This window comes from Thamnophis elegans, chromosome 9, assembly GCF_009769535.1.
Source record: "Thamnophis elegans isolate rThaEle1 chromosome 9, rThaEle1.pri, whole genome shotgun sequence".
Taxonomy (NCBI): Eukaryota; Metazoa; Chordata; class Lepidosauria; order Squamata; family Colubridae; genus Thamnophis; species Thamnophis elegans.
Genome location: NC_045549.1, coordinates 63657500 through 63665935, shown reverse-complemented (window position 1 = coordinate 63665935; position 8436 = coordinate 63657500).

Here is an 8436-nt window from a genome sequence, read left to right as displayed (position 1 = left end):
TACTTTTTGTTGTAATTTTTCTGTTTCCCTTCCCCTTCTTGGGTTTGTGCACTGCCCTGAGTCCCGCTGGGAATAGGGCGGCATATAAATAAAATGAACCTCAAATGAACCTCATTCGAAGAGTTAATGCACTTTGAATTGTGCTCATCTGTCAGAACACAGGTATTTAAATACCTTTTAATGAAGCATGCACGTAGCGAACTGGTGCACCGGTTGAATCCCACCACTGCTGTAGTGTAGTGATAGCAACCCACTTTCTTATCCTGTTGCACATCAGCATTGGAGAAGGCCATTTACCGAACAGTGATTCAAAATATTACTCTAGTGCAATGTAACACAATATACTATACAGAGTGCAAAGAACAAAACAGTCTCATGGAAGACTATGCCAGGGGTGGGTTCCTGCCAGTTCTAACCTCTTCTATAGGAGAGGTTCCACATATCTACTGTGCCGTTTAGAACCAGTTCCAACTCCCTCCCCCCACCCGTCCACATCACGCTTGCCCTGCCCGCCGCTCACTGATTGGTTGGCTCACCAATTGCCCCACCCACCTCTAAGAGTCCTATCTAAACCTTAAAGTCTTAAAGCTGTCAAGTTTGAACACCCCTGGGGTTTTTTCCCTAAAGGGTTAGGGGTATAAGGGTCTTGTAACTTGACGGCTTTAAGACGTGCGTGCTTCAAATGCCAGAGTTTCTGAGGCAACATTTTGGTTGCTAAGCAAGAACGTTGTTAAGTGAGTTTCACCACATTTTACAAGTTGGCCACGCCTACCCAGTCACATGGCTGACCAACCACTCCCACTCAGTCACATGGCTGGCAAGCCACTTCTACCCAGTCACATGGCTGGCAAGCCACTCCCATAAAACAGGCCACACCTATAGAAGAGGTTCTAAAAAAAATTGAAACCCATCACTGGACTATGCAATAAACTTCCCTTCCCCAACATAATTTTTAAATTTACTTATGTTGAGAAACAGTTTACACATTGCAAAAAATTATAATAACTTAATTATAATGGAACAATCTGTATTTTCTGGGTCTATACAATAGACAAATCCATGAAGCATAGAACCATAATGACCTGGTTTGCAGAATATCCTAAGCACAGTTAATAGATTGTGTTTAACTGTGAACACAACATGTGTAAACTAAGTAAATATTAGAATGCAGAGTAGTTTCAGAAGCTGAAAGTCCAGCCTTTCCTAACCCAGCACTTTTTCATTCTGTTCCCTTTCTTTATCCTGACAATTGTTTTTATTTGGTGCATGATAGTTAAGATGAATGACGGAGGCTTATCCAAATGACTTATCTATGTTCTGCAGCCTTAGAGAAGCCAGCCTTGAGTCTTTTAAGTTATCATTGCTAAAATGGTCTCTATCAGAGTTGAGCTGTTTCAGATTAAAAAGAAAAAAAAAATCATTAAAGGCGATTATTCCATTTTTGAACCACTTGCCTTTTGTTGTAAGAAGAAAATGTTTAAGCTGTTATATTCTTCATTTTCAAGCTTAGTCCTGCATTAAAGAAATGTGGAGTTTGCTCATAGTGTCCTTTGTCACTTACCTACATCTGATGCATTGTTGTGTATGCCAGGCACGAGGGAACCAATATCTTGAAAGGAAAATGTTATTCTAGTTTTTGTAATGACAATGAGAAATAGGAGAGACTCGGTGGCTCAGTGGCTAAGACAGTGAGCTTGTCGATCCAAAAGGTCGGACGTTTGGCGGTTCGAATCCCTAGCACCGTGTAACAGAGTGAGCTCCCATTACTTTTCCCAGCTTTTGCCAACCTAGCAGTTTGAAAGAATGTAAAAAACGAAGTAAAAAAATAGGGACCACTTTGTTGGGAAGGTAACAGCATTCTGTGCCCCTTCAGCTTTTAGTCATGCCGGCCACATGACCACGGAGATGTTTTCAGATAGTGCTGGTTCTTTGGCTTTGAAATGGAGATGTGCACTGTCCCCAAAATCGGGAACGATGAGTACATATGTGTGATGAGAACCTTTACCTTTAATGAGAAATAAGCGAATAATGGTCACTTTTTATTTGGCTTTTTAACAGTGATCAAACTTTTAACATGGACAGAAAGTTTATAAATAGGCTGTGAATCACATGCCTTACTGAAAATAATTAAAGCAGTTTTCCATCTTGCATATCAAGAATGACTCCTTTCTCAATTAATATAAAGCTAATTGGACAGAGAGATGTGTTTTAAGAATCTTTTCCTTGTGAAAGGGATTTTTCTGACCTTGCTATGCTGATAAAGGGGTCTCTCTTGTGTCTCTTAGCAGTTTTCACTGTTCCCAGGTTAATTGATTATGTGCCCTCAAGTTCTTTTTGACTCCTACTTAGCTTAAAGAAAGATTTTGCCCATGACAATCTGTTTCTAACGCGGGCTCTCAGGTTTTCTGATAGCCCGCCCCATAGTCAATGTAATAATATCCAGCCACCTTGCTGCTCCTGCTTGTTCCATCAATCTTTTTCTTCTCTTTTTAAAACTCTTTTTCAGCATTAGACACTTCTCGAGAGAGCTGTGACTTTGCATAATGTCTCCAAAGTAGGATAATGTAAATGTGTCCTTTGTCCTTCAACTCTGGGTTAATTTGCTTGGTGATCCATCAGTTTGTTTATTTGACTGCCCATGGCATTCTCAGGGATCTTCTTGGTCACCAAAGTTCAAAACTCAAATACACTTCTTCTTCAAATTCCAGCTGTCACTTCGATCAAATGCCACATACTACGACTTACACAATTTTGATTGTTGAAATTGTAGACGCATCATAATTCAATCCAGCATCCAAGGTCTTCATGACAAAATGGTAGCCTGTGATATATTTTTGTCTGCTTGTTCCTTTATTGTTGATGGTTGACCAACAATTGCTAGGCAGATGCTATCCACCAATTTGATATCTGCACTGTTTTTACTGTCAATTCCAAGTCTTGCTTTTCTTTCTATTTTCATTAACGTGGTTTTCTTTATATTTAATTTCTGTCCCATTTTTTTTCACTGTTCTCCTTGACTTTTATTACTAGATCTTGCAGATTTTCTGCATTTTTCGGCAAATGTCTGCCATAGTGCAGATCATTGATATCTCTTCATTCAATTTTAAAATCATGATTGCTCATCTTGTTCCAATCCAATTTCCCTTAATATATATTCAGAATAATGTTTGAATTAATAAGGGGAGAATATATAGCTTTGTTCCACTCCTTTGTCAACATGGAACTGTTGCGTCCTCCCGACGCAGCCGACAGCTGAATCCAGAGCCGGAAGATCTGGTTGGTTCTGGTGCGGCTGCCGGCCGGCGAGAGAATTGCCGTTCTCCGATTTCAACAGCTAACACTTCAGAACAAGAACGAAGAACAATGCCCGCCTGACAGCTCTTTATACTTGACAGCTGTCAGGCGGGGAACCAATCGGAGAATGGCAATTCTCCTGCTGGCCGGAAGCCGCGCCAGAACCAATCAGATCTTCTTCCAGCTCTGGCTTCGGCTGTCAGCCGCGTCGGGAGGGAGCAAAAGGAACCTATGTGTTTTACCATATTTTCCTCCATTTTCCCCCACAACAAAGTTGTTACGTAATGGGGAAAGTGAAAAGATTGGATGTGGAGATGTTCCGTGGCTGTAGAGGTGAAACTCTAAAGGTGTTAGACTTGGAAGCCATATTTTATATTGAGCCTTCAGGCCTGCCATGTTTTCTACTGTGGAAAAATGGGAGGGGGATATATGGAGTATATATGGGAGATATATAGTCAAAATAACATTCTTTTCTCAGAGAGTCAAGGACACTTTGCTTGGCAGCCGTGATAAGATGACTGGGAGGCATCTCCAGTTTTGGATGGGGTCTGATTGGGCCATGTGATGGATATGTGGGTGCTGGGCAGGGATTTGAACTTTCTTTTTGGTGGAGAAAACCTAGAAACTTTCAGGTTCAGGTTTTTCCAGATGTGCCAATATGACATGTCTAATAAAATGGAACTTTGAGGAAACTCAAACTTCAGAGTCTTCTTTCGTTAGGGGTGCAACTTGGAACCCTGAAAAAAGGATGTCATTAATTTATTGTCAGCTTCACTTTCAAGTGAAGGGATTTGGGAAGTTGTGATGTTTTGCTGGGACCAAGCTTGTCACTTTCCCTGTCTTTCTTCACCGTTTTTGCTGAAATGAGATTTGACACATTATTAAACCTGTGGCATGCAAACAGGAGGGAAAGGAATACATTTTGAGGAAATTGGATTTAGTGCCTGGAAGATGAACATTTTTTTTATTAGATGTCTCTACATGGGAAGGGGACAAATAAGTTGAATTTCTTCAGAAATTTAGAAATTGAAGAAATTTCTCTGAAGAAAGCTAAGGCTGCCCCTACTGTATGTCTTCATAATTCAAAAGTTATGAAGTTTTTAAACTTGTCTTATTATTTTTAACTGTACATAAGTTCTTCTAGTTTATAACGTAAGGTTAGTTAAAAGTGAGACTTTAAAATTCCATTTATTTTAATGAGAAACACATTCATTTTATAGTTAACTCAGATTCTGAGTTGTTTTGAAATACTTTATACACCTAGAGTTCATTTTCATTATTTTGAAATTATTTAATTAAATGTCCATCTGTCAAATTCACACAGAGGCTATCCACATCATCCACAATTTAATTTTAAACCAGATTTATTTTTATTTCATAATTTAGTATGAAACTGCATGAAAGACAGGAAAAGACAGCCAATTTATATTAAGGTCTTCACTTTTACAGGCCAAGAATGAGAAATGCTATAAGTATGGGGGAGGGGGGGAACTTGCACCATCATTTATGAGCAGTAAAATTATATTCATTTAGCAGTAAATTCTAGAATGAGATATCTTCCCTTTTGCTTTAGACTATTGTTACATATCTACTTGTTTTACAACCAGTTTTTCTAGATAAACACATGATGCTCTGATATCTATTGTTATTTGGAAAGAAACGGGAATATATTGCCCTCTAGTGCTAAAAAAAAATCCCTTTTGAAAACCAAATTGGGTTTAATTTAAGCATTCAGAATGTGTTCCCTAACAACATGCAAACACATTTTTGTTGTTGCTCCTGCTGTTGATCCTGCAAGGGATTTGGGCAGCACATATTCCTAATGTGATTGTAAACCCAAAGTCTTGCATGTGATTTGATAAACTTCAGGAGTGTAAGTTGCAGTGATTTATCATTGTCACCATTGAACTGCATGCTTGTGTTTTTCTTCTTAGATTGATCTATAACTCAGTATAAAGAAAGCGCTGGAAACAGTTGGGCTCAACGAACAACTTATAAGAAGTTTAGAATATTCAGGCTTGTGCTATCAATTGTGGACTAATTAAAAATTTACTACCAACAGTGGAAATATCTATTTGCGATTATATTTTCTTTATTTCCTTACAAAAATAGAAAATTGGAAATGGTATCTCAAATAAGAACAGATTGGGTGTATTGTGCAAAGTTGCCTCAAATGTGATACTCAAAGCATGCTCATCAAAATGATTTGTCAAGTGGGAGGTAATTGGTAGTCCTGAACCTGCTAACCCTTGAAGCATTTTTATTCATGACTTCTAAATAGAGTAAGGATTAAATATCCCTTTACAAATTCATAGTTACAGAGTTGATTAGTTAAAACATTATGAAAATAACGTACACGAATCAAACAATAATATAATAATTGGCTCTTTTGTTAAACAATCAGATTTATCCGTTTCAATGACAATACATTGGAAGTAATTAAAATTTATATTTTTATGTTGTAGAATTGTTAAAATTACCTCAATATATACCCCGTGGAACTGGAAACTAGAGTATGGTGCTTTGTTTTTTGTTTTTTTTACAAATCAGGATTAGTTAATAAAGTTTCTGATGTTAGATAAAAGTAAGTCAAGCATGATCTGAGTTAATCATCAAAACTAAAGAGAATACCATGGAGACGTTTATGGACATGGACAACACTGACCATAAATCACATTAGGAGTGTGATATGAAAGTATTGTATAGTGGTTAAAGTGCTGGCCTAGAAACCAGGAGCCTGAGTTCTAGGCCTGCTTTAGACGTGAAAGTCCACCACCTCTCAGCCCAACCCACCTCACAGGATGATTTTTGAGGAGAAAACGAGACAGGAGATTAGGTATGTTTGCTATCTTACATTGACCAAAATATAGAAAAAGAGAATTAAAAATTTAATATTCATATAGCTCTATCTGACTACAAGTTACATAAATCACACATGCTCATCATTGCATTACTTTTTATTCCACTTCTTATTCCTTAAGATGCTGTTTTGCTTTAAGACTATTTCACAGAAATCATCTTATATAGAGTGTTTTGCATTGATTTCATTTTGATCTGGCCAAGAAAATAAATATGAATGTTCCTATTTGATTGCGGACTTTAATTTAGATGGTCTGTAGCCTTTTTTCTTCCTACCCTTCAATTATGTCTAAGAAAAGATCTCATGGGCAGCTCCATTAGGTTTTTCTAGTAGTTGTGCTACTCATCCTATCGTGAGGGGATCTTTTGGAAGATCTGAAGCAGAAGCTGGAGAAGTCATCTCAAAGCCTTGGGCAAGCCTTGGTGGGTATGCTAGAGGTCCTGAAGCATCTGAGAACCTGCTTCAAGGTTGAGAGCCTGGAACAGCTTGTGTCTTATTGGTGGATGCTTGGGGGTCTCCATCCAGAGTGAAAATCAGGTGCCTCTAAATCATGTACTTAGCCTCACCTTGATTTAAGCACTGTTCAGCTGTGCATAAAAAGAGGAGTTCCGGAAATTCTTTTTATAAGCTGAACAAGCATCGTTGATGCACAGATGACCATGGGAGAACGGCTTCTTGTCACTACATATCCACTTAGCTTACATATTATTATTTTTTTAAAAGAGGATAACACGTACTTGAGCATAACCTTGGGACGTCTGAAGAATTTTTGTAAGTTTTTATTCTTCTTGTAGTTTAGTTTTTGAAGTGCTTTTAGCATCAGCGTTGGCCTGTTGAACAATTGAAACATAGAAATTATCGTTACCAAGAAGACTGGCAGGCACACCGACACAATTTTTGCTCCATTCATCTGGAAAATGCTGGGCCTGGAAAAATGGGTTAGAGGGGGAGCCTCGAATCAGGATTGGATTGATCCCGTAACTGCCTTGAGGGTCTTGACATGGTCTTGTGTCCAGATAAATTCTATAAAGTGCCAGATGTATTTATCTAATCAGTTAGGTTGTTTTTAAAATGCACCCCAGCCCCTCTCGAAAATTCATGGTTATTTTGTTTTCTAGCTCCTTTATAACTCATGACATAACATGGCAACAAAAGCAATTATTAAAAGTTGACATTTTGAAACATGAAACAGATCAGATCCATCCAGAGTGAAAATCAGGTGGATGCCTTGGATGAGTCTACACTCCCTTTGACTGGCCAGTGAGGGTGTCAGCTTAGGAAAAAGGACATTTCTAGGGGTGGGAGCCCCATTGAAACTGAGAGCTTGACCTCTAGTGCCAAGGAGACTCCCTTACTCAACCATCTACCCAGAAGGTCTGAGGGAGTGGATAAAGTGGTTGGATGGGAGGTTGCAGAGCCCTCTGTCCTGAAAGGAGTCTCAATAACATGCATTTCTGATATATATATGTGTGTGTGTGTGTGTGTGTGTGTGTGTGTGTGTGTGTGTGTGTGTGTCACAGTGGTTAGGGTGCAGTACTGAAGGCCACTACAGCTGACTGTTATCTGCAGTCCAGCGGTTCTAATCTCACCGGCTCAAGGTTAACTCAGCCTTCCATCCTTCCAAGGTGGGTGAAATGAGGACCCAGACTGTGGGGGCGATATGCTGACTCTGTAAACCGCTTAGAGAGGGCTGAAAGCCCTATGAAGCGGTATATAAGTCTAACTGCTATATTGCTATATATATATGTGTGTGTGTGTGTATATATATATGTATATATATGTATATATATGTATATGTGTGTATGTGTATATATATATGTGTGTGTATGTGTATGTGTATATATATATATGTATGTATAATTCAACATATATATATGTTGAATTTGTGCTGATAAATAAATAAAGGGAGACTAGTATAGATCTATTTCAAGCTATTTAGCTCTCATCAGCTAGCCATACCCTTGCTGGGAATCGAACCTGGGCTGTGTTACATATCAGGCAGTTATATTAGCCACTAAGCCATAGGCTCTCTTCCTTTATCAGCTGGGCCAGGAAAATAGGTATGTATTGTGTCACAACCCCTGGTATGCCCAAATATGGGAGGAAGCTTACTTCTTCCTTTCTCTGTCTATTGGCTCGTCACAAGAGACCATTACGACAGAAAGCCATTATTTTTACTGTTGCTATATATATATATTTCAGTTGATGGTGCTTATTGTTGAATCTTATAAAATATGAGAATTATCACAAATTGTGCTTTTATGTATCATGATAAATATAGG